A 19,261-nucleotide genomic window follows, 5' to 3' on the forward strand; every position below is an offset into this window, starting at 1 on the left:
GTTTGAATGGAATAGAGGCGATTTCACGTTGTAACACGTTGAAATAAATGATGAAAGGCTGGTTGTAAGTACATATACCTGCATACATACTGGACTGATAAGGAACACTGCTTTAACTATTATTAGTAGTAGTATTATAATGATTTGAACAAGTTGGGACAACCCTTCAGTTAACTACTGTACCTATCAATTATCCAGTAGTAGTGATTATGGTTCCTCAATATACATTTAACATATTACAGCGTAGGCTATGTTAAATAAAACACTACTTTTGGTGTTTTTTCAGGAATTGCTCTTGAGAAAATGTCATGTAATTGTCCCTTCTAAGTTGATATCAGATTTTAGCCCCTGCTAGGGCAGATGGCACACAGACAGCAGAACTGGGGACAGATATGCAGGGACAGACTGGCAGAGACAGGGAGTCTCAGGTAAGTTTGTTGCACCCCATATACCGTTAGTTTACAGTACCATTGCCACCTACTGTCCAGTATGTATGCAGGTATATGTACTACAACCAGCAATACCAAGAAAGGCTGGTTGTAAGCACATATACCTGCACACATACTGGACTGATAAGGAACACTGCTTTAACTATTATTAGTAGTAGTATTATAATGATTTGAACAAGTTGGGACAACCCTTCAGTTAACTACTGTACCTATCAATTATCCAGTAGTAGTGATTATGGTTCCTCAATATACATTTAACATAGTACAGCACTACTTTTGGTGTTTTTTCAGGAATTGCTCTTGAGAAAATGTCATGTAATTGTCCCCTCCAAAGTTGATATCAGATTTTAGCCCCTGCTAGGGCAGATGGCACACAGACAGCAGAACTGGTGACAGATATGCAGGGACAGACTGGCAGAGACAGGGAGTCTCAGGTAAGTTTGTTGCACCCCATATACAGTCAGTGTACAGTACCATTGCCACCTACTGTCCAGTATGTATGCAGGTATATGTACTACAACCAGCAATACCAAGAAAGGCTGGTTGTATGTAGCACATATACCTGCATACATACTGGACTGATAAGGAACACTGCTTTAACTATTATTAGTAGTAGTATTATAATGATTTGAACAAGTTGGGACAACCCTTCAGTTAACTACTGTACCTATCAATTATCCAGTAGTAGTGATTATGGTTCCTCAATATACATTTAACATATTACAGCACTACTTTTGGTGTTTTTTCAGGAATTGGTCTTGAGAAAATGTCATGTAATTGTCCCCTCCAAAGTTGATATCAGATTTTAGCCCCTGCTAGGGCAGATGGCACACAGACAGCAGAACTGGTGACAGATATGCAGGGACAGACTGGCAGAGACAGGGAGTCTCAGGTAAGTTTGTTGCACCCCATATACAGTCAGTGTACAGTACCATTGCCACCTACTGTCCGGTATGTATGCAGGTATATGTACTACAACCAGCAATACCAAGAAAGGCTGGTTGTATGTAGCACATATACCTGCATACATACTGGACTGATAAGGAACACTGCTTTAACTATTATTAGTAGTAGTATTATAATGATTTGAACAAGTTGGGACAACCCTTCAGTTAACTACTGTACCTATCAATTATCCAGTAGTAGTGATTATGGTTCCTCAATATACATTTAACATATTACAGCGTAGGCTATGTGTTACAGCACTACTTTTGGTGTTTTTTCAGGAGAAAATGTCATGTAATTGTCCCCTTCAAAGTTGATATCAGATTTTAGCCCCTGCTAGGGCAGATGGCACACAGACAGCAGAACTGGGGACAGACTGGTAGAGACAGGGAGTCTCAGGTAAGTTTGTTGCACCCCATATACAGTCAGTGTACAGTACCATTGCCACCTACTGTCCGGTATGTATGCAGGTATATGTACTACAACCAGCAATACCAAGAAAGGCTGGTTGTAAGCACATATACCTGCATACATACTGGACTGATAAGGAACACTGCTTTAACTATTATTAGTAGTAGTATTATAATGATTTGAACAAGTTGGGACAACCCTTCAGTTAACTACTGTACCTATCAATTATCCAGTAGTAGTGATTATGGTTCCTCAATATACATTTAACATATTACAGCGTAGGCTATGTGTTACAGCACTACTTTTGGTGTTTTTTCAGGAGAAAATGTCATGTAATTGTCCCCTTCAAAGTTGATATCAGATTTTAGCCCCTGCTAGGGCAGATGGCACACAGACAGCAGAACTGGGGACAGATATGTAGGGACAGACTGGCAGAGACAGGGAGTCTCAGGTAAGTTTGTTGCACCCCATATACAGTCAGTGTACAGTACCATTGCCACCTACTGTCCAGTATGTATGCAGGTATATGTACTACAACCAGCAATACCAAGAAAGGCTGGTTGTATGTAGCACATATACCTGCATACATACTGGACTGATAAGGAACACTGCTTTAACTATTATTAGTAGTAGTATTATAATGATTTGAACAAGTTGGGACAACCCTTCAGTTAACTACTGTACATATCAATTATCCAGTAGTAGTGATTATGGTTCCTCAATATACATTTAACATATTACAGCGTAGGCTATGTGTTACAGCACTACTTTTGGTGTTTTTTCAGGAATTGCTCTTGAGAAAATGTCATGTAATTGTCCCTTCTAAGTTGATATCAGATTTTAGCCCCTGCTAGGGCAGATGGCACACAGACAGCAGAACTGGGGACAGATATGCAGGGACAGACTGGCAGAGACAGGGAGTCTCAGGTAAGTTTGTTGCACCCCATATACAGTCAGTGTACAGTACCATTGCCACCTACTGTCCAGTATGTATGCAGGTATATGTACTACAACCAGCAATTCCAAGAAAGGCTGGTTGTATGTAGCACATATACCTGCATACATACTGGACTGATAAGGAACACTGCTTTTAACTATTATTAGTAGTAGTATTATAATGATTTGAACAAGTTGGGACAACCCTTCAGTTAACTACTGTACCTATCAATTATCCAGTAGTAGTGATTATGGTTCCTCAAAATACATTTAACATATTACAGCACTACTTTTGGTGTTTTTTCAGGAATTGCTCTTGAGAAAATGTCATGTAATTGTCCCCTCCAAAGTTGATATCAGATTTTAGCCCCTGCTAGGGCAGATGGCACACAGACAGCAGAACTGGTGACAGATATGCAGGGACAGACTGGCAGAGACAGGGAGTCTCAGGTAAGTTTGTTGCACCCCATATACAGTCAGTGTACAGTACCATTTCCACCTACTGTCCAGTATGTATGCAGGTATATGTACTACAACCAGCAATACCAAGAAAGGCTGGTTGTATGTAGCACATATACCTACATACATACTGGACTGATAAGGAACACTGCTTTAACTATTATTAGTAGTAGTATTATAATGATTTGAACAAGTTGGGACAACCCTTCAGTTAACTACTGTACCTATCAATTATCCAGTAGTAGTGATTATGGTTCCTCAATATACATTTAACATATTACAGCACTACTTTTGGTGTTTTTTCAGGAATTGCTCTTGAGAAAATGTCATGTAATTGTCCCCTCCAAAGTTGATATCAGATTTTAGCCCCTGCTAGGGCAGATGGCACACAGACAGCAGAACTGGTGACAGATATGCAGGGACAGACTGGCAGAGACAGGGAGTCTCAGGTAAGTTTGTTGCACCCCATATACAGTCAGTGTACAGTACCATTGCCACCTACTGTCCAGTATGTACAGTGCCTTGCGAAAGTATTCGGCCCCCTTGAACTTTGCAACCTTTTGCCACATTTCAGGCTTCAAAAATAAAGATATAAAACTGTATTTTTTTGTGAAGAATCAACAACAAGTGGGACACAATCATGAAGTGGAACGACATTTATTGGATATTTCAAACTTTTTTAACAAATCAAAAACTGAAAAATTGGGCTTGCAAAATTATTCAGCCCCCTTACTTAAGTTAATACTTTGTAAGCGCCACCTTTTGCTGCGATTACAGCTGTAAGTCGCTTGGGGTATGTCTCTATCAGTTTTGCACATCGAGAGACTGACATTTTTTCCCATTCCTCCTTGCAAAACAGCTCGAGCTCATTGAGGTTGGATGGAGAGCATTTGTGAACAGCAGTTTTCAGTTCTTTCCACAGATTCTCTATTGGATTCAGGTCTGGACTTTGATTTGGCCATTCTAACACCTGGATATGTTTATTTTTGAACCATTCCATTGTAGATTTTGCTTTATGTTTTGGATCATTGTCTTGTTGGAAGACAAATCTCCGTCCCAGTCTCAGGTCTTTTGCAGACTCCATCAGGTTTTCTTCCAGAATGGTCCTGTATTTGGCTCCATCCATCTTCCCATCAATTTTATCCATCTTCCCTGTCCCTGCTGAAGAAAAGCAGGCCCAAACCATGATGCTGCCACCACCATGTTTGACAGTGGGGATGGTGTGTTCTGTGTTGCTTTTACGCCAAACATAACGTTTTGCATTGTTGGCAAAAAGTTCAATTTTGGTTTCATCTGACCAGAGCACCTTCTTCCACATGTTTGGTGTGTCTCCCAGGTGGCTTGTGGCAAACTTTAAACAACACTTTTTATGGATATCTTTAAGAAATGGCTTTCTTCTTGCCACTCTTCCATAAAGGCCAGATTTGTGCAATATACAACTGATTGTTGTCGTATGGACAGAGTCTCCCACCTCAGCTGTAGATCTCTGCAGTTCATCCAGAGTGATCATGGGCCTCTTGGCTGCATCTCTGATCAGTCTTCTCCTTGTATGAGCTGAAAGTTTAGAGGGACGGCCAGGTCTTGGTAGATTTGCAGTGGTCTGATACTCCTTCCATTTCAATATTATCGCTTGCACAGTGCTTCTTGGGATGTTTAAAGCTTGGGAAATCTTTTTGTATCCAAATCCGGCTTTAAACTTCTTCACAACAGTATCTCGGACCTGCCCGGTGTGTTCCTTGTTCTTCATGATGCTCTCTGCGCTTTTAACGGACCTCTGAGACTATCACAGTGCAGGTGCATTTATACGGAGACTTGATTACACACCGGTGGATTGTATTTATCATCTTTAGTCATTTAGGTCAACATTGGATCATTCAGAGATCCTCACTGAACTTCTGGAGAGAGTTTGCTGCACTGAAAGTAAAGGGGCTGAATAAGTTTGCATGCCCAATTTTTCAGTTTTTGATTTGTTAAAAAAGTTTGAAATATCCAATAAATGTCGTTCCACTTCATGATTGTGTCCCACTTGTTGTTGATTCTTCACAAAAAAATACAGTTATATATCTTTATGTTTGAAGCCTGAAATGTGGCAAAAGGTCGCAAAGTTCAAGGGGGCCGAATACTTTCACAAGGCACTGTAACTGTTCAAACTAGATGATAGGGACACTGTGGACAATTTTCAGCAAATTGCAGCAAATAAACTAACAGAAATAACCACTTTTCCATAAACAAGGTCTAAATCATGATTGGTTGCACTCTGAATACAATGTTTTAAACATAACTGTTCAAACTACTGGCAGACGAAAACCAGAGAAGATTTGCCTGATCCTAAACCCTCCATACACCTACCGAAACACAGGACGGAACTCTAAGGGCGGATGCATGACAACCATAGAGAGGGCTCGCCTTCTGGGTTTTTGTCTGCTCAAACCACTTGTAGTTTAAACACTAACCACTTGACAGGGACACATGGCAACCAACTGAGGTCCGGACCTGCACAAGGTACGCAACTCAATGGTTTTGCCTGATCCTACGCCGAGTATACCCATACAGACCAGCTGGATTCGACTAGACAGGTGTTAATTCAGAGTTAGGATCCTGGAAGGGAATAACTCCTAATTACACACATGATTGAAAACATCCAGGGCCAAAAGACTGACGAACACGGAAGTAAATACATAGACAACGTGGAGCTAAAAAAGAAGGATCCGACAGAGAGTAAACTCCTAGGTTGCACTATGCTTTCCACTTCCGTTGACAAGCAGACCTAGACATCATGACCATACCACTCGACATGGACACATGGCAACCAACCGAGGACCGGACCTGTTGACAGACCTACCTAACCCTAACCCTATACCTTAACCATTCTAAAAAACTATACCTAACCCTAAGCTTAACTATTCTATTCTAAAACTATTCTAAAAAACTATACCTTACTCTTACCTCAACCTTAACCATTCTAAAAACCATACCTAACCCTAACCCTACAGACAGACAGTCTTTAAACCCAACCAACGGGTTAATCTACAAGTGGGGCCTACTACTTTGGCCGGACCCCTCCGGCCCGCGCGTATATGATGTGGAGTGCACACCCCTCCCTTCCCCCCCTTCGGCTTCCACGTGTCAGAGATGGAAGTGGATCAACCGACTCAAAACTAGAACCTAACCCTAAACCCCTAACCCTAAACCCCTATCCCTAAACCCCTATCCCTAACCCCCTATCCCTAACCCCCTATCCCTAACCCTAACCCTAAAACCCTCTAACCCTAACCCTAAACCCCTATCCCTAACCCCCTATCCCTAAAACCCTCTAACCCTAAAACCCTCTAACCCTAAAACCCTCTAACCCTTAACCTCTAACCCCCTCTTAGGCTTCCACGTGTCAGAGATGGAAGTGGATCAACCGACTCAGAACTAGAAACTAACCCCTACCCCAACACCCTAACCCTAACCCCTATCCCTAAACCCCTATCCCTAAACCCCTATCCCTAAACCCTCTAACCCTAACCCCTAACCCTAACCCTAACCAGTTGAAACGAAACACAATTATATTCAAAACCTAACCCTAACCGTAACCCTAACCCTCGTAACCCTAACCCTGGATCAACAGACTCAAAACTAGAAACCTAACCCTAACCCCAACCCTCGTAACCCTAACCCTCGAAACCCTAACCCGCAATCCTAACCCTCGAAACCCTAACCCTCGAAACCCTAACCCTCGAAACCCTAACCCTCGAAACCCTAACCCTCGAAACCCTAACCCTGGATCAACAGACTCAAAACTAGAAACCTAACCCTAACCCCAACCCTCGTAACCCTAACCCTCGAAACCCTAACCCGCAATCCTAACCCTCGAAACCCTAACCCTCGAAACCCTAACCCTCGAAACCCTAACCCTCAAAACCCTAACCCTCGAAACCCTAACCCTCGAAACCCTAACCCTGGATCAAGACTCAAAACTAGAAACCTAACCCTAACCAGTTGAAACAAAACACAATTATATTCAAAACCTAACCCTCTAACCCAAACCCCCTAACCCTAAGCGCATATGAGTGGAGTACACCCCCTCCCTTCCCCCCTCCGGTTTCCACGTGTCAGAGATGGAAGTGGATCAACCGATTCAAACCTAGAACCCTAACCCCCTAACCCTGACCCCCCTAACCTTAAACCTAACCCCTAACCTCTAACCCAAACACTGGAGCAGTTACACCAACTTCGGAGGACACACATCACTGGAAACAACAAACAAACAAAAAATCCGGACCCGTATCTCCCATTCCCCAAGTGGACGAAAACACGGCAAAGAAATCTACCGCATACACAGGATCCCAAATGGACAAAAACGCGATGGTAGCTAGACTTGTATGGCAATTTAGCTAGTTAACTTGCTAGCTAATTTGTCCTGTGATATAAACATTGCGTTATTTTTTTACCTGAATTACACAAATTCCTCTACTCCGACAATTAATCCACACATAAACCGGTCAACTGAATCGTTTCTAGTCATCCCTCCTTCTTCATCTTTGAATTTATATGGTTATTGCCATCAACACAAATCAGTTCGTGCTTCAATCAACCACGTGAGTGAGGAGATATCACGTGCATAGGCAGAAATCCCAGGGGGGACACGACCCCCCTATCCTGGGAAAAATATGATTTCCCCCCCAATATATCACTGTAAACATATCTATGTCATTTCATTAATATGAATGAACGCAATGAAAGCACTTAAGCTGATTATAGACACTAATAGCGCATTTTTAAGTTTCAAAAGATAGCGACCCCTTTGCCTCACAATGGTTTGATCCACTGTAGGTCATTAGTTTAGCTAACTAATGAAACTAATTGACTTGAGGTTAACGTTGGAAGCGTTCACACACACACTTGCTGAATTTGCAGAGCTGGCGCGCAAACTAAAGCAAACATTAACTATCAAGCTAGCTAGCTAACTAGTACCTATTCAATTTATGTGGAGTTGTCAAAAATTGAACTTTTGCTATCGTCTGTTAACAAGGTTGGTTATGTTTCCACCTGCCTCTAAAGAAATGTGTATTTAATGTTCAAGCATTCTTATTGGTTGGATCTCATCATTCAAGCATTCTTATTGGTTGATTTCATCTGGGTGCTTGTGTCACCGACTAACACCATGGTGTAGCTCCAGTTCTCCTCAGTCCGAGAAAACACATAGAGAAGGGTATGTGTTGCAGATTACTCCTTTGTAGAAGTCCATAACATGAAATAGATTAAACATCCCAAGGTTAATGCTGTAGATATTGTTATAAGGGAGTGTGAGACTATTGAAACATGTAACTTTCAGAGTTTTATTGTTGTTATTAATATAGTTTACAGAGTGCTAAAAGTGCTGCTGTTGCTAGCTAGCAAGCCCTTCTGGATGTAGACGATTAGCTTTGCTGGCCACCTGTGCTGGCGTTGCATTATGGGAGATGTAGTTTGGTCCTCTACGGTTTGAATGGAATAGAGGCGATTTCACGTTGTAACACGTTGAAATAAATGATGAAAGGCTGGTTGTAAGTACATATACCTGCACACATACTGGACTGATAAGGAACACTGCTTTAACTATTATTAGTAGTAGTATTATAATGATTTGAACAAGTTGGGACAACCCTTCAGTTAACTACTGTACCTATCAATTATCCAGTAGTAGTGATTATGGTTCCTCAATATACATTTAACATATTACAGCGTAGGCTATGTGTTACAGCACTACTTTTGGTGTTTTTTCAGGAATTGCTCTTGAGAAAATGTCATGTAATTGTCCCCTCCAAAGTTGATATCCGATTTTAGCCCCTGCTAGGGCAGATGGCACACAGACAGCAGAACTGGGGACAGATATGCAGGGACAGACTGGCAGAGACAGGGAGTCTCAGGTAAGTTTGTTGCACCCCATATACAGTTAGTTTACAGTACCATTGCCACCTACTGTCCAGTATGTATGCAGGTATATGTACTACAACCAGCAATACCAAGAAAGGCTGGTTGTATGTAGCACATATACCTGCATACATACTGGACTGATAAGGAACACTGCTTTAACTATTATTAGTAGTAGTATTATAATGATTTGAACAAGTTGGGACAACCCATCAGTTAACTACTGTACCTATCAATTATCCAGTAGTAGTGATTATGGTTCCTCAATATACATTTAACATATTACAGCGTAGGCTATGTGTTACAGCACTACTTTTGGTGTTTTTTCAGGAATTGCTCTTGAGAAAATGTCATGTAATTGTCCCCTTCAAAGTTGATATCAGATTTTAGCCCCTGCTAGGGCAGATGGCACACAGACAGCAGAACTGGGGACAGACTGGTAGAGACAGGGAGTCTCAGGTAAGTTTGTTGCACCCCATATACAGTACCATTGCCACCTACTGTCCAGTATGTATGCAGGTATATGTACTACAACCAGCAATACCAAGAAAGGCTGGTTGTAAGCACATATACCTGCACACATACTGGACTGATAAGGAACATTGCTTTAACTATTATTAGTAGTAGTATTATAATGATTTGAACAAGTTGGGACAACCCTTCAGTTCACTACTGTACCTATCAATTATCCAGTAGTAGTTATTATGGTTCCTCAATATGCATTTAACATATTACAGCTTAGGCTATGTGTTACAGCACTACTTTTGGTGTTTTTTCAGGAATTGCTCTTGAGAAAATGTCATGTAATTGTCCCCTCCAAAGTTGATATCAGATTTTAGCCCCTGCTAGGGCAGATGGCACACAGACAGCAGAACTGGGGACAGATATGCAGGGACAGACTGGCAGAGACAGGGAGTCTCAGGTAAGTTTGTTGCACCCCATATACAGTCAGTGTACAGTACAATTGCCACCTACTGTCCAGTATGTATGCAGGTATATGTACTACAACCAGCAATACCAAGAAAGGCTGGTTGTATGTAGCACATATACCTGCACACATACTGGACTGATAAGGAACACTGCTTTAACTATTATTAGTAGTAGTATTATAATGATTTGAACAAGTTGGGACAACCCTTCAGTTAACTACTGTACCTATCAATTATCCAGTAGTAGTGATTATGGTTCCTCAATATACATTTAACATATTACAGCACTACTTTTGGTGTTTTTTCAGGAATTGCTCTTGAGAAAATGTCATGTAATTGTCCCTTCTAAGTTGATATCAGATGTTAGCCCCTGCTAGGGCAGATGGCACACAGACAGCAGAACTGGGGACAGATATGCAGGGACAGACTGGTAGAGACAGGGAGTCCTCAGGTAAGTTTGTTGCACCCCATATACAGTCAGTTTACAGTACCATTGCCACCTACTGTCCAGTATGTATGCAGGTATATGTACTACAACCAGCAATACCAAGAAAGGCTGGTTGTAAGCACATATACCTGCACACATACTGGACTGATAAGGAACACTGCTTTTAACTATTATTAGTAGTAGTATTATAATGATTTGAACAAGTTGGGACAACCCTTCAGTTCACTACTGTACCTATCAATTATCCAGTAGTAGTGATTATGGTTCCTCAATATACATTTTACAGCGTAGGCTATGTGTTACAGCACTACTTTTGGTGTTTTTTCAGGAATTGCTCTTGAGAAAATGTCATGTAATTGTCCCTTCTAAGTTGATATCAGATTTTAGCCCCTGCTAGGGCAGATGGCACACAGACAGCAGAACTGGAGACAGATATGCAGGGACAGACTGGCAGAGACAGGGAGTTTCAGGTAAGTTTGTTGCACCCCATATACAGTCAGTGTACAGTACCATTGCCACTTACTGTCCAGTATGTATGCAGGTATATGTACTACAACCAGCAATACCAAGAAAGGCTGGTTGTAAGTACATATACCTGCACACATACTGGACTGATAAGGAACACTGCTTTAACTATTATAAGTAGTAGTATTATAATGATTTGAACAAGTTGGGACAACCCTTCAGTTAACTACTGTACCTATCAATTATCCAGTACTAGTGATTATGGTTCCTCAATATACATTTAACATATTACCGCTTAGGCTATGTGTTACAGCACTACTTTTGGTGTTTTTTGAGAAAATGTAATGTAATTGTCCCCTTAAAAGTTGATATCAGATTTTAGCCCCTGCTAGGGCAGATGGCACACAGACAGCAGAACTGGGGACAGATATGCAGGGACAGACTGGTAGAGACAGGGAGTCTCAGGTAAGTTTGTTGCACCCCATATACAGTCAGTGTACAGTACCATTGCCACCTACTTTCCAGTATGTATGCAGGTATATGTACTACAACCAGCAATACCAAGAAAGGCTGGTTGTAAGCACATATACCTGCACACATACTGGACTGATAAGGAACACTGCTTTTAACTATTATTAGTAGTAGTAGTAGTATAATGATTTGAACAAGTTGGGACAACCCTTCAGTTCACTACTGTACCTATCAATTATCCAGTAGTAGTGATTATGGTTCCTCAATATACATTTAACATATTACCGCTTAGGCTATGTGTTACAGCACTACTTTTGGTGTTTTTTGAGGAATTGCTCTTGAGAAAATGTCATGTAATTGTCCCTTCTAAGTTGATATCAGATTTTAGCCCCTGCTAGGGCAGATGGCACACAGACAGCAGAACTGGGGACAGATATGCAGGGACAGACTGGCAGAGACGGGGAGTCTCAGGTAAGTTTGTTGCACCCCATATACAGTCAGTGTACAGTACCATTGCCACCTACTGTCCAGTATGTATGCAGGTATATGTACTACAACCAGCAATACCAAGAAAGGCTGGTTGTATGTAGCACATATACCTGCAGACATACTGGACTGATAAGGAACACTGCTTTAACTATTATTAGTAGTAGTATTATAATGATTTGAACAAGTTGGGACAACCCTTCAGTTAACTACTGTACCTATCAATTATCCAGAACTAGTGATTATGGTTCCTCAATATACATTTAACATATTACAGCGTAGGCTATGTGTTACAGCACTACTTTTGGTGTTTTTTCAGGAATTGCTCTTGAGAAAATGTCATGTAATTGTCCCCTTCAAAGTTGATATCAGATTTTAGCCCCTGCTAGGGCAGATGGCACACAGACAGCAGAACTGGGGACAGACTGGTAGAGACAGGGAGTTTCAGGTAAGTTTGTTGCACCCCATATACAGTCAGTGTACAGTACCATTGCCACCTACTGTCCAGTATGTATGCAGGTATATGTACTACAACCAGCAATTCCAAGAAAGGCTGGTTGTATGTAGCACATATACCTGCATACATACTGGACTGATAAGGAACACTGCTTTAACTATTATTAGTAGTAGTATTATAATGATTTGAACAAGTTGGGACAACCCTTCAGTTAACTACTGTACCTATCAATTATCCAGTAGTAGTGATTATGGTTCCTCAATATACATTTAACATATTACAGCACTACTTTTGGTGTTTTTTCAGGAATTGCTCTTGAGAAAATGTCATGTAATTGTCCCCTCCAAAGTTGATATCAGATTTTAGCCCCTGCTAGGGCAGATGGCACACAGACAGCAGAACTGGTGACAGATATGCAGGGACAGACTGGCAGAGACAGGGAGTCTCAGGTAAGTTTGTTGCACCCCATATACAGTCAGTGTACAGTACCATTGCCACCTACTGTCCAGTATGTATGCAGGTATATGTACTACAACCAGCAATACCAAGAAAGGCTGGTTGTATGTAGCACATATACCTGCATACATACTGGACTGATAAGGAACACTGCTTTAACTATTATTAGTAGTAGTATTATAATGATTTGAACAAGTTGGGACAACCCTTCAGTTCACTACTGTACCTATCAATTATCCAGTAGTAGTGATTATGGTTCCTCAATATGCATTTAACATATTACAGCTTAGGCTGTGTTACAGCACTACTTTTGGTGTTTTTTCAGGAATTGCTCTTGAGAAAATGTCATGTAATTGTCCCTTCTAAGTTGATATCAGATTTTAGCCCCTGCTAGGGCAGATGGCACACAGACAGCAGAACTGGGGACAGATATGCAGGGACAGACTGGCAGAGACAGGGAGTCTCAGGTAAGTTTGTTGCACCCCATATACAGTCAGTGTACAGTACCATTGCCACCTACTGTCCAGTATGTATGCAGGTATATGTACTACAACCAGCAATTCCAAGAAAGGCTTGTTGTATGTAGCACATATACCTGCATACATACTGGACTGATAAGGAACACTGCTTTTAACTATTATTAGTAGTAGTATTATAATGATTTGAACAAGTTGGGACAACCCTTCAGTTAACTACTGTACCTATCAATTATCCAGTAGTAGTGATTATGGTTCCTCAATATACATTTAACATATTACAGCGTAGGCTATGTGTTACAGCACTACTTTTGGTGTTTTTTCAGGAATTGCTCTTGAGAAAATGTCATGTAATTGTCCCTTCTAAGTTGATATCAGATTTTAGCCCCTGCTAGGGCAGATGGCACACAGACAGCAGAACTGGGGACAGATATGCAGGGACAGACTGGCAGAGACAGGGAGTCTCAGGTAAGTTTGTTGCACCCCATATACAGTCAGTGTACAGTACCATTGCCACCTACTGTCCAGTATGTATGCAGGTATATGTACTACAACCAGCAATTCCAAGAAAGGCTGGTTGTATGTAGCACATATACCTGCATACATACTAGACTGATAAGGAACACTGCTTTAACTATTATTAGTAGTAGTATTATAATGATTTGAACAAGTTGGGACAACCCTTCAGTTCACTACTGTACCTATCAATTATCCAGTAGTAGTGATTATGGTTCCTCAATATGCATTTAACATATTACAGCTTAGGCTATGTGTTACAGCACTACTTTTGGTGTTTTTTCAGGAATTGCTCTTGAGAAAATGTCATGTAATTGTCCCCTTCAAAGTTGATATCAGATTTTAGCCCCTGCCAGGGCAGATGGCACACAGACAGCAGAACTGGGGACAGACTGGTAGAGACAGGGAGTCTCAGGTAAGTTTGTTGCACCCCATATACAGTCAGTGTACAGTACCATTGCCACCTACTGTCCAGTATGTATGCAGGTATATGTACTACAACCAGCAATACCAAGAAAGGCTGGTTGTAAGCACATATACCTGCATACATACTGGACTGATAAGGAACACTGCTTTAACTATTATTAGTAGTAGTATTATAATGATTTGAACAAGTTGGGACAACCCTTCAGTTAACTACTGTACCTATCAATTATCCAGTAGTAGTGATTATGGTTCCTCAATATACATTTAACATATTACAGCGTAGGCTATGTGTTACAGCACTACTTTTGGTGTTTTTTCAGGAATTGCTCTTGAGAAAATGTCATGTAATTGTCCCTCCAAAGTTGATATCCGATTTTAGCCCCTGCTAGGGCAGATGGCACACAGACAGCAGAACTGGGGACAGATATGCAGGGACAGACTGGCAGAGACAGGGAGTCTCAGGTAAGTTTGTTGCACCCCATATACAGTTAGTTTACAGTACCATTGCCACCTACTCTCCAGTATGTATGCAGGTATATGTACTACAACCAGCAATACCAAGAAAGGCTGGTTGTATGTAGCACATATACCTGCATACATACTGGACTGATAAGGAACACTGCTTTAACTATTATTAGTAGTAGTATTATAATGATTTGAACAAGTTGGGACAACCCTTCAGTTCACTACTGTACCTATCAATTATCCAGTAGTAGTGATTATGGTTCCTCAATATGCATTTAACATATTACAGCTTAGGCTATGTGTTACAGCACTACTTTTGGTGTTTTTTCAGGAATTGCTCCCTTCAAAGTTGATATCAGATTTTAGCCCCTGCTAGGGCAGATGGCACACAGACAGCAGAACTGGGGACAGACTGGTAGAGACAGGGAGTCTCAGGTAAGTTTGTTGCACCCCATATACAGTCAGTGTACAGTACCATTGCCACCTACTGTCCGGTATGTATGCAGGTATATGTACTACAACCAGCAATACCAAGAAAGGCTGGTTGTAAAGCACATATACCTGCATACATACTGGACTGATAAGGAACACTGCTTTAACTATTATTAGTAGTAGTATTATAATGATTTGAACAAGTTGGGACAACCCTTCAGTTAACTACTGTACCTATCAATTATCCAGTAGTAGTGATTATGGTTCCTCAATATACATTTAACATATTACAGCGTAGGCTATGTGTTACAGCACTACTTTTGGTGTTTTTTCAGGAGAAAATGTCATGTAATTGTCCCCTTCAAAGTTGATATCAGATTTTAGCCCCTGCTAGGGCAGATGGCACACAGACAGCAGAACTGGGGACAGACTGGTAGAGACAGGGAGTCTCAGGTAAGTTTGTTGCACCCCATATACAGTCAGTGTACAGTACCATTGCCACCTACTGTCCAGTATGTATGCAGGTATATGTACTACAACCAGCAATACCAAGAAAGGCTGGTTGTAAGCACATATACCTGCACACATACTGGACTGATAAGGAACACTGCTTTTAACTATTATTAGTAGTAGTAGTATAATGATTTGAACAAGTTGGGACAACCCTTCAGTTCACTACTGTACCTATCAATTATCCAGTAGTAGTGATTATGGTTCCTCAATATACATTTAACATATTACCGCTTAGGCTATGTGTTACAGCACTACTTTTGGTGTTTTTTCAGGAATTGCTCTTGAGAAAATGTCATGTAATTGTCCCCTTCAAAGTTGATATCAGATTTTAGCCCCTGCTAGGGCAGATGGCACACAGACAGCAGAACTGGGGACAGATATGCAGGGACAGACTGGCAGAGACAGGGAGTCTCAGGTAAGTTTGTTGCACCCCATATACAGTCAGTGTACAGTACCATTGCCACCTACTGTCCAGTATGTATGCAGGTATATGTACTACAACCAGCAATACCAAGAAAGGCTGGTTGTAAGCACATATACCTGCACACATACTGGACTGATAAGGAACACTGCTTTTAACTATTATTAGTAGTAGTAGTATAATGATTTGAACAAGTTGGGACAACCCTTCAGTTCACTACTGTACCTATCAATTATCCAGTAGTAGTGATTATGGTTCCTCAATATACATTTAACATATTACAGCGTAGGCTATGTGTTACAGCACTACTTTTGGTGTTTTTTCAGGAGAAAATGTCATGTAATTGTCCCCTTCAAAGTTGATATCAGATTTTAGCCCCTGCTAGGGCAGATGGCACACAGACAGCAGAACTCGGGACAGACTGGTAGAGACAGGGAGTCTCAGGTAAGTTTGTTGCACCCCATATACAGTCAGTGTACAGTACCATTGCCACCTACTGTCCAGTATGTATGCAGGTATATGTACTACAACCAGCAATACCAAGAAAGGCTGGTTGTAAGCACATATACCTGCACACATACTGGACTGATAAGGAACACTGCTTTTAACTATTATTAGTAGTAGTAGTATAATGATTTGAACAAGTTGGGACAACCCTTCAGTTCACTACTGTACCTATCAATTATCCAGTAGTAGTGATTATGGTTCCTCAATATACATTTAACATATTACCGCTTAGGCTATGTGTTACAGCACTACTTTTGGTGTTTTTTCAGGAATTGCTCTTGAGAAAATGTCATGTAATTGTCCCCTTCAAAGTTGATATCAGATTTTAGCCCCTGCTAGGGCAGATGGCACACAGACAGCAGAACTGGGGACAGATATGCAGGGACAGACTGGCAGAGACAGGGAGTCTCAGGTAAGTTTGTTGCACCCCATATACAGTCAGTGTACAGTACCATTGCCACCTACTGTCCAGTATGTATGCAGGTATATGTACTACAACCAGCAATACCAAGAAAGGCTGGTTGTATGTAGCACATATACCTGCATACATACTGGACTGATAAGGAACACTGCTTTAACTATTATTAGTAGTAGTATTATAATGATTTGAACAAGTTGGGACAACCCTTCAGTTAACTACTGTACATATCAATTATCCAGTAGTAGTGATTATGGTTCCTCAATATACATTTAACATATTACAGCGTAGGCTATGTGTTACAGCACTACTTTTGGTGTTTTTTCAGGAATTGCTCTTGAGAAAATGTCATGTAATTGTCCCTTCTAAGTTGATATCAGATTTTAGCCCCTGCTAGGGCAGATGGCACACAGACAGCAGAACTGGGGACAGATATGCAGGGACAGACTGGCAGAGACAGGGAGTCTCAGGTAAGTTTGTTGCACCCCATATACAGTCAGTGTACAGTACCATTGCCACCTACTGTCCAGTATGTATGCAGGTATATGTACTACAACCAGCAATTCCAAGAAAGGCTGGTTGTATGTAGCACATATACCTGCATACATACTGGACTGATAAGGAACACTGCTTTAACTATTATTAGTAGTAGTATTATAATGATTTGAACAAGTTGGGACAACCCTTCAGTTAACTACTGTACCTATCAATTATCCAGTAGTAGTGATTATGGTTCCTCAATATACATTTAACATATTACCGCTTAGGCTATGTGTTACAGCACTACTTTTGGTGTTTTTTCAGGAATTGCTCTTGAGAAAATGTCATGTAATTGTCCCCTTCAAAGTTGATATCAGATTTTAGCCCCTGCTAGGGCAGATGGCACACAGACAGCAGAACTGGGGACAGATATGCAGGGACAGACTGGCAGAGACAGGGAGTCTCAGGTAAGTTTGTTGCACCCCATATACAGTCAGTGTACAGTACCATTGCCACCTACTGTCCAGTATGTATGCAGGTATATGTACTACAACCAGCAATACCAAGAAAGGCTGGTTGTAAGCACATATACCTGCACACATACTGGACTGATAAGGAACACTGCTTTTAACTATTATTAGTAGTAGTAGTATAATGATTTGAACAAGTTGGGACAACCCTTCAGTTCACTACTGTACCTATCAATTATCCAGTAGTAGTGATTATGGTTCCTCAATATACATTTAACATATTACAGCGTAGGCTATGTGTTACAGCACTACTTTTGGTGTTTTTTCAGGAGAAAATGTCATGTAATTGTCCCCTTCAAAGTTGATATCAGATTTTAGCCCCTGCTAGGGCAGATGGCACACAGACAGCAGAACTCGGGACAGACTGGTAGAGACAGGGAGTCTCAGGTAAGTTTGTTGCACCCCATATACAGTCAGTGTACAGTACCATTGCCACCTACTGTCCAGTATGTATGCAGGTATATGTACTACAACCAGCAATACCAAGAAAGGCTGGTTGTAAGCACATATACCTGCACACATACTGGACTGATAAGGAACACTGCTTTTAACTATTATTAGTAGTAGTAGTATAATGATTTGAACAAGTTGGGACAACCCTTCAGTTCACTACTGTACCTATCAATTATCCAGTAGTAGTGATTATGGTTCCTCAATATACATTTAACATATTACCGCTTAGGCTATGTGTTACAGCACTACTTTTGGTGTTTTTTCAGGAATTGCTCTTGAGAAAATGTCATGTAATTGTCCCCTTCAAAGTTGATATCAGATTTTAGCCCCTGCTAGGGCAGATGGCACACAGACAGCAGAACTGGGGACAGATATGCAGGGACAGACTGGCAGAGACAGGGAGTCTCAGGTAAGTTTGTTGCACCCCATATACAGTCAGTGTACAGTACCATTGCCACCTACTGTCCAGTATGTATGCAGGTATATGTACTACAACCAGCAATACCAAGAAAGGCTGGTTGTATGTAGCACATATACCTGCATACATACTGGACTGATAAGGAACACTGCTTTAACTATTATTAGTAGTAGTATTATAATGATTTGAACAAGTTGGGACAACCCTTCAGTTAACTACTGTACATATCAATTATCCAGTAGTAGTGATTATGGTTCCTCAATATACATTTAACATATTACAGCGTAGGCTATGTGTTACAGCACTACTTTTGGTGTTTTTTCAGGAATTGCTCTTGAGAAAATGTCATGTAATTGTCCCTTCTAAGTTGATATCAGATTTTAGCCCCTGCTAGGG

Source organism: Oncorhynchus mykiss, chromosome 8, assembly GCF_057628025.1.
Source record: "Oncorhynchus mykiss isolate SJ-2025 chromosome 8, ASM5762802v1, whole genome shotgun sequence".
NCBI classification, from domain to species: Eukaryota; Metazoa; Chordata; class Actinopteri; order Salmoniformes; family Salmonidae; genus Oncorhynchus; species Oncorhynchus mykiss.